General features: G+C 47.0%; 1 long non-coding RNA gene across 1 annotated transcript; it reads right to left on the bottom strand.

Moving 5' to 3' along the window:
• Positions 1 to 4,239: 4,239 nt before the first annotated feature.
• LOC125708988 (uncharacterized) lies at positions 4,240 to 5,088 on the bottom strand. The gene is made up of 2 exons (XR_007382567.1): positions 4,782 to 5,088; positions 4,240 to 4,579 (listed from the first exon to the last, which is right to left on the bottom strand). It is a non-coding gene; the product is annotated as an uncharacterized LOC125708988 (long non-coding RNA).
• Positions 5,089 to 8,250: the final 3,162 nt, after the last annotated feature.

Genomic DNA, 8,250 nt, shown 5'->3' with positions numbered 1-8,250 from the left:
GCCCCGAGTGTAACATACTTCCTGCAGCTGTTGTCTCTGAGCTTCCAAAAGGAGATGAATGAAAGGTTAGTTAAGAAGCAGTTTCCAAAATATTTGCCTGGGGCCCTAAAACTGGTGGGCTGGGACGCTATCGGCAAGCGGGATGACGTATTATAAGCAGGTATATCCTTAAGGACCCGGCCGCGTTCTCATTGCTGTTACACGTGCGAATGCTAGCGTTTACTACTGTGCCAACGGACCACCCAGGAGCATGACACAGAGTAAAGAGTGTGAGGACCAGGGTATCCACACTTTAAAGCTCAGAGGGGCCCCCGGAGAGTGCATCACGGCAGAGAAGCAGGGCGTTTTCACGCTCAGCTAAGCTCGTCACATGCTCATAAAAACACCGCATTACCTGCTAAAGTTTTAGCCTATTTGTCTACGTGATTCTTCTGTGTGCTAAGATGTGTGTGTGTGTGGTCCAGGTATACAATACATAATGAGGAACAAATGTCCCCACAATGTGATTAAAAACCTGTCATTTTCACATGGGGACCATATTTTTTTGGTCAAAAAAATAAACATACCAAAAGTCTTGCATTTTGTTTGGATACTTATGGTTAAGGTTAGGGCTGCGTAGAGATTACAGTTGTCATTCTTGGGACTAGAAATTAATAGATGGTCCCCACAAAGATATGAATACAAACCTGTGTGTGTGTGTGTGTGTGGTACGATCCCTAAGTTCCTGCTCTGGAAGTCAGGTTGTGTAGCACGCATCAGGTGACCAGCTGTGTTTGTGTGTGTGTTGACACAGGGGCGGGATACCAGTCTGCCCGGCTTCGCCTCACACATACGCCCCATGACACACACCACATAACACGCCGCATGACACTCAAGCATGTAGCATAGCGTTAGGCGACGGCACCTCAACGCCAAAGTCTGGAGACAAACGGCAGCTGCGGGGCGGCTACAGCGTGGGGCTGCGTGACTTCCTGTGGGTACGGCCATGGTCTACGCCCGCATCAGCTTCTGGTGGGCGGGCACTGGAGGGGGAGAGGGGGCCGGGGGGGCTCCCAGGGTTCAGAACAGCCCAAATGTCTGTTTACCCCGCATTAACAAGTGGGACCCTGTCTGACACCCAGCTGCAAGCCGGTGTCACGCCGAGGAACCTCCCAGGTGCCACCGCCTTTGAAGTTTTCGCTGAAAGCTGGAGGAAGGATTGGGGGGGGGGAGGGTCAAGTTCCGCCCAGCTCTCACGTCAGTGAAAGCCCTCGTGAATGAGAATGGGCTGCACTTCAGTCAATATTTGTCACGGCCGTGGGGTTGAGGAGAGCTGGCTCTGTGTGACAGGGAGGTGGGCAGTGGGCGCCTCTGCTTTCTCGCGGCACAGCAGACATGCGCGGTATAGAGGTCACATGACCAGCAGTACTCAGAGTTCAGCCTTGTAAGTGGCCAGAGTTTTAGTCTTTGAACTTATCTAGTATTCCTCTTCTGCCAGATCTGTACTGTAGATGTGCTATTCATTATACTGTTGTATAATTTTAGAATTAATACTCTAATAACCTAACCCTATTTGTTTTCACATTATGAATGTATTGCATGTTGTTCATATCTTAAATCTGTTCCCTCTCTGCTCCAGTAATTTTCTAACAATGGGATAAAATACATTAAACATATAGAAGTACTGGCCATCTCTAGTAAGAAGCCTTTGCTCTTTATGAATCCTACTTTTTAGGCACAGCCTAAAACTAACTTTTTATCTTCCACTAAATGGCGATCTGTGGGTAAAAGGAAAAGAATCGTGCTGGTGGGACAGGATGCAGAACCAGTGGAGCAGACAACTGGGCAGAAACAAGAGCTGCAGGCATGCTGGATTTGGGCCTGGCTGTATGGTTTGTGTCCACATAGCCAAACACGCATGACGAGCCAATCAGGGAGGTAAACGGAGGTCAAACGGGATGATCAATATAAGAGCTGACTGAGCAAACAAACGTCTCACACGAGACCTCGAACGGCTCTCTGTTTGTGGGGGAAGCCGTTTGCGGTGCCTCTGCGGCACGTCTCCACTTCCCAACAGCTCTCGCCGTCAACTTTGTCCAGAAGGTTCCAGGGGAAGGATCCAATGGGACGCGGCCAGGAGAGAATTAATAGGCTGCGAAAATTATAATGATAGCAATGATTAAAGAGTGTGAGCCTTTCCAGGGAGCCTGGCTGAGGGAATCATGACGTCGTGCGAAGTGCAGAAGCAGACGGAGAGCAGAAGAGCATCAAAGGGCTGCTAATCTGTCCCAGCACCCAGGCTGCTGCTCACAGTATCGCTCTTCCTTCCCATACCGCCCTGTACGTACCGCCCCGCATATACCGGCCCGTATATACCACCTCGTATGTACCGCCCCGCATATACCGGCCCGTATATACCACCCCGTACGTATTTCCCTGTACATACCGCCCCTTATATACTGCCCCGTATATACCGCCCCGTACGTACCATCCCATATGTACATACCGCCCCGTACGTACCATCCCATACGTACCGCCCCGTACGTACCGCCCTGTATGAACCGCCCCGTACATACTGCCCTGTACATACCGCCCCGTATATACCGCCCCATATATACCGCCCCATATATACCGCCCCGTATATACCGCCTCATACGTACCATCCCATACGTACCGCCCCGTACGTACCACCCCGTACGTACTTCCCTGTACATACCGCCCCGTATATACCCCCCTGCCCCGTACGTATCTCCCTGTACGTACCGCCCTATATATACCAGCCCGTACGTACCGCCCCATATATACTGGCCCGTATATACCGCCCTGTACGTACCGCCCCGTACATACCGGCCCATATATACCGGCCCATATATACTGCCCTGTACATACCGCCCTGTATATACAGGCTCGTATATACCGCCCTGTACGTACTGCCCCATATATATCGCCCTGTACGTACCACCCCGTATATACCCGCCCCATATATACCGCCCTGTACATACCGGCTCGTATATACCGCCCCGTATATACCACCCAGTACGTACCGCCCCATACGTACCACCCCGTACGTACCTCCCTGTACGTACCGCCCCGTATATATACCGCCCCGTATGTACTGCCCCGTACGTACCCGCCTCGTATGTACCCGCCCCGTACGTACTTCCCTGTACATACCGCCCTGTATATACCGCCCCGTATGTACCGCCCCGTACGTACCTCCCTGTATGTACAGCCCCATAAAGGCGTAAAGGCATATTTGATTGCGCAGCTAACTGGGAACTGATCATTTTACTCAACATATTAACAAAGATGCATGTTTGTATATGTGCACTACGCACATCGTACTGCTGTCGGCAAAACTTCAAAAAAAGTCTCATCACATCTCATCTCATCTTGGTCCTTCTGACATTCCTTAGATAGGTGCATTTGGACTCTCTATAGCGTGCAGTAAAGAAGTTGTATTTAAGCTCGTTCATCTGTTAATTATTAAGCAGACATTTCTACAGGAAAAAATGAATATACAACTTCCTTTAACATATGTCTTGTCAGTGACGTGGACCTGATGTCGGCGATTTATTGTTTAGTTTGGTCTCTGTTCCTTTGAGGGGTTAAACGCTTCCTTGCGGATTGTGCAACTCGGGGAACATAAGCGGATTTAAAGGGGAAGGTAAGAATGAGTCACGTTCGTGTTGCTTCACATTGGGGAGATGCTCAGCTCCTCGCTGGGTAGCGACATACATCATGCACTTCTGAGAAACCCCAGGAGTAATTGCAAACAGTCCTTCCCACCCTTAGGGTGGTGTTTGCAGTTTTGGGGGGGGGGGGGTCTGGTGTTGTGTCAAACATCAAAAAAGAGTGACTTTAAAAGAGCATCCTCAGGATTTTTATGTGTCCTGAAATTACAAATGATGTAACCATTTGACCTAACGTTTGCCTGTTAATTAAAGCTGTAAACGGGGTGGAGACAGGCTTGTGTCAGCTGCTTAACTTGGGGGGGGGGGGTGTCACAGTGTCACAGAGCAACTTTCTCTCAACATTCAAGATAGCATGAACCCCCCCCCCATACACACACTTTGATTCCTTCACAGGCATAAACTCAGGCGTACACAATCTATGCTGCCCCCCCCCCCCCCCTCCATGAGAGACCCCAATGCCACTGCGATTGGTTGAATCACTTTTTCCACTTTCCCCTTCAACTTCTCAGTCTTTTCGAAACTGTTCCCTTGGCAAAATAATAATAATAATAACAAATGTGCAAAATTGACAATTCTTTTTTTTTTATTGACATTGTTTGGTTGATTGTGCCGTCCACCTCAGTCGCCATACCGAGGGAGAGAGGAAGCAGACGGCATCTGTAGAAACTGTATTGGTAAGAACAGGAAGTGTCCCCACGACATTTCAGCACTGCCTCTAAAGGGACGTCGATATGCGTTTGATTTCAGCTGAATCTGGTGTGAAATGTTAGCCAATCAGAAACGACTGTGGTGAAAACTCAGAATTCCTGGGATTTTTGTGGTAGGACTTCCACCTCTGGTGTTGTGGAAACCCTCACATGGAGGAGAGGGCTGCCACCAGGGAGCAGCAGGGTCATCATTCCAGCCTTGAGGAAGGAGAGAAACAGTGATGTAAAGCAGAAAGAGAGACGGTCATGGGTGACCCCAATGGTAGGTACACAATAAAAGTTTGTAACAACTGTAACAGGAATGTGATTATATTATATTATATTATTACTACCGTGCTCCGTGTTGCATATATCTGTATATGACGTGTTCTTCACATGAAATCTTTGATTCTTTCATTACCTCTGAAGTTTTCCCCTCGGCCAGGGTGAGATGAAAGAGAGACCCCTACTGGTCACTAAGGGTGCGTGACCCGGCTCTTACTTGGCTCATTCGTGATGGCAAGACAGAAAAAAAACGCTCATTGGAAATACTGGTTTAGGGTGCAGTTCGCCGGAATTCGGCTGTGAATCACAAGCATAAAAAGAAAGATTGCGAATAGCGTCCGATTCTTCTCTCCTATAAACACAGATCCCCTGAGGTGAAGAGTGGCGAGTAGTGAACATGGGGCAATTTGTTAGGTAACACGCAGCCAGATTGGGGATAGTGATGTAATGATGTGTGTGCGTGTGGAGGGATGGGCTTGGAAGGTAGTAGTTAATTAAGTGGCTACACCTGGGTTGTGAGTGATCTGGGGTTAAGAGAGGGAGTGAGAGCCGCGCTCGAGAGAAAATTGTTTTGTTAGGCGCAGTAGTTTTGTGGTCCGGGAGAGAGGTGCCGCTCGTATGCCGTTTAGGGCTGCCGGCGGTGAAGCCAGATAGCGGGCTGTAGGGACAGGTTTCGGTGGGGTAGGGCGAGGGCAGTCAGGACGGTGGGGGCAGGAGTGCATGACCACTGCTCAGTTCGGGGTGTTTGATAGACGTGAGCAGCGGCACCCTCATAATGACGGATTGGTGATGGGGGATTCCCTTTCCGTGTGGCGCTCTAGATTACGGAGCTATGTGAACGTTCCCTCCCCGGGTCTCGATCCTCGGGGGGGGACGCTATGTTTTAATCGTGTCCTTATTGAATGTTTGTTCTATGTGTTTTAAGTAAGCAGCGTAGCCGCTTTGGGTCGGGGCGGGACTATAGAGGTGGTTGTGGACCCGTAACGCTTGCCTGTGCCCGAAGTGTGGGGATTACTCTGTTGTGTGGTGCTGGATGTACTGTGTGGTAACGTGTGCTAACGCACGCTTGGAAAGGGGTGATTTGCTACGGGGAGATAGCGGGGCCGAACTCTTTGTGAATTCAGATCCGACCCGATGGGTCGCTGCATGAATTGTACTGAATAAAATTATCTCTGTAATTGTAGCTGAAGTCTTGTGGTGATCTGTTCTCCTTTTACAGCCTCTGACGCTAGTTTAGGTTCGTTACAGTAATCACGGACCATTGAGGACTGATAAGCAGACGTGAACCGAACTATTTTAACCGGGTCCAATTACTTGGGTTAAGCGCTGGGGTAACTTGGAAAAACAGTGACCCCAAACGGTAAGGTTACCTCGTATACAGTGTCATTTTACTTTTAATGAAAGTCCAGGAAGGCGACAGGAACAGTCTGGCGTTGTTTACGTCTTGGCCGAAATACCCTCAATTAAACGCCTTTTAATCACATAATTTTGGAAATTAAGTGGTCTGCCCTTGCAAAAACATATCGTGGGAAGAAGCATTTGGTAGTGAGATCCTTCCGAACTAAGATAATGATGATGGGATCAAGAGATCAAGAAAATATATGCACTCATAATGGTTATGTTTGGAGATTGGGAACTACACCAGAAAAATTCTGAATAATATTCCTGAAAAGATTTGTAGTATATCCCAATAATAAAATAAATCCCGGAGGTGCTTGAGCCCTCTCAGATTGTATTTAGGTAATAAATCACTTTTATGACGCTTTGCTATGAATCGAGAAACGCCTTTCATGCAATTCAGCAGCATTTGCAAGGTTCTTGCCATGATTTCATTGTTGGTGACGGGTTTTGTACTTTTTGAATCTGTTAGTAGTGAGACCTATTGAACTAAGAGTTTGCACTTCGAGGTCAGTACCACCAGCCAAAGATAATAAAATGAATACACAGTGAATGCAATAAGAGGGGGAGTTAAAAATTATAGGATTACTTAGCAGGTTTAAAAACTCCCCAGCTGTGTTTTATATTCATGCTAACCCAGTTACCTTGATTTACTATCAATGGAAACAGGAAGTAGTGCCGTAGAGGCCTGAGATTGTCCCGCCCCGCCATCGCCCCAACACCCCAGAGAGCAGGCAACATTAGGTAATGTTTGGCTTGATGCTGTCTCATTTCAGGGTGGGTGACCATGCAGAAGACAGGGGCCTGTCAGGAGGGGAGCCCCGGGAGCGAGATCAGGGCCAGCCCCATATCCCCTGGGAAGGCTGCGTGGGTTTCCTGGAGAATGCCCTCGCTGGTCTGGGTGTGATGTGAAATGTCGGTTTCCTGCTCACATTCTCCACCTCCCTGACTGTATTGTTGTTGGCCTGGAGTGCAGAGCAGACGCCAGTCAGACAGACCTTCCCCAGGAGCCTGCAGACTGGCTGCGATATATGTTAGCGGTCAGGCAGACACTTAGCAGCATCTGGGAAACACTTCCAATTGCCGTCCCCAGACTCTCCCCTCTGTTTTGCTTTTAGATTTTTCACACTCCTCTGCCTGCTGAGTTTTTAAACATTTTGTATTGCATTAACTGGGCCAACTTATTAATCAGCTTCCTGTGGTCCTCAAAAAGCAGAATGTTTTGAATTCTGTCATGCAGAAAAGGAGAAATTTTAACGTTTGTGCAGGCAGTGTCTGCCGTAAGACCCAATGACTGCGGAGATGCTAAAAGTAGCTTCTTAAGCAATAAACCCAAGGAAACACATTCATAATGAATTATAATGCATTCATAAAGCATTATAAACATAGCTATCAATATTTATAAAAATGCCTAACACATTATAGCCATGTATATTATGCATTATGAATGTTTTATGAAGCTTTCATCTATAATGCATTATAAATACCTTTATATACATGGCTATGTATATATTACCGCTATATATACCTCTATAATGCATAGTCCATTATAGATGAGAGCTTCATAAAGCATTCATAATGCATAATACACATGGCTATAATGTGTAATGCCATTTTATAAATATTAAGAGCTCCTTATTAAGTTTAAATAATAGTCGTCTTTATAGTTTCTATAAAACTTTTCCTGTTTTTTTTTGCTTTTTCTACATCATTAGGTCTTTCGTTTCATGCTGCCTCATTATCTGTATGGTCTACTGCATAAAAAATAACATTTTCTCAGGTATACATTTCAGGCAGCTACAGCTGAATCAAACGTTTAAAAACTCTCATTAGAATTTCTAATTATACCTACATGTCAACTGGAATCAATTAAAATGACTTTACATCACCGATAATCCGCACTTCGTAGCAGTGCTGATTGACGTGTTACTTAGCAGAAACTTCACTCACAGCAGCTATCATTCATTACCCTCACAGTGACGTGCCGCTCTAATAAAGGGGTCATTGACGTAGTGGTGCTTTTTTCCATGAGAAAATTAAACTGCCGCTGGAACAACACGGACACAAGAGAGTAGGGCTGTGTGTTTCTGAGTCATTTAACTGCAAGCCATTTCGCGTGCTGGGTGTTGGGAAAATATACATCACTTTCTACCGAGTCTGCTCTTCCCCCTTTCCCATCTGTCTCCAAGTGACTAAGAGGGAAGGGT

This window comes from Brienomyrus brachyistius, chromosome 15 (genome assembly GCF_023856365.1).
Source record: "Brienomyrus brachyistius isolate T26 chromosome 15, BBRACH_0.4, whole genome shotgun sequence".
Taxonomy (NCBI): domain Eukaryota; kingdom Metazoa; phylum Chordata; class Actinopteri; order Osteoglossiformes; family Mormyridae; genus Brienomyrus; species Brienomyrus brachyistius.
This window is presented reverse-complemented; position numbering and strand designations above follow the sequence as displayed.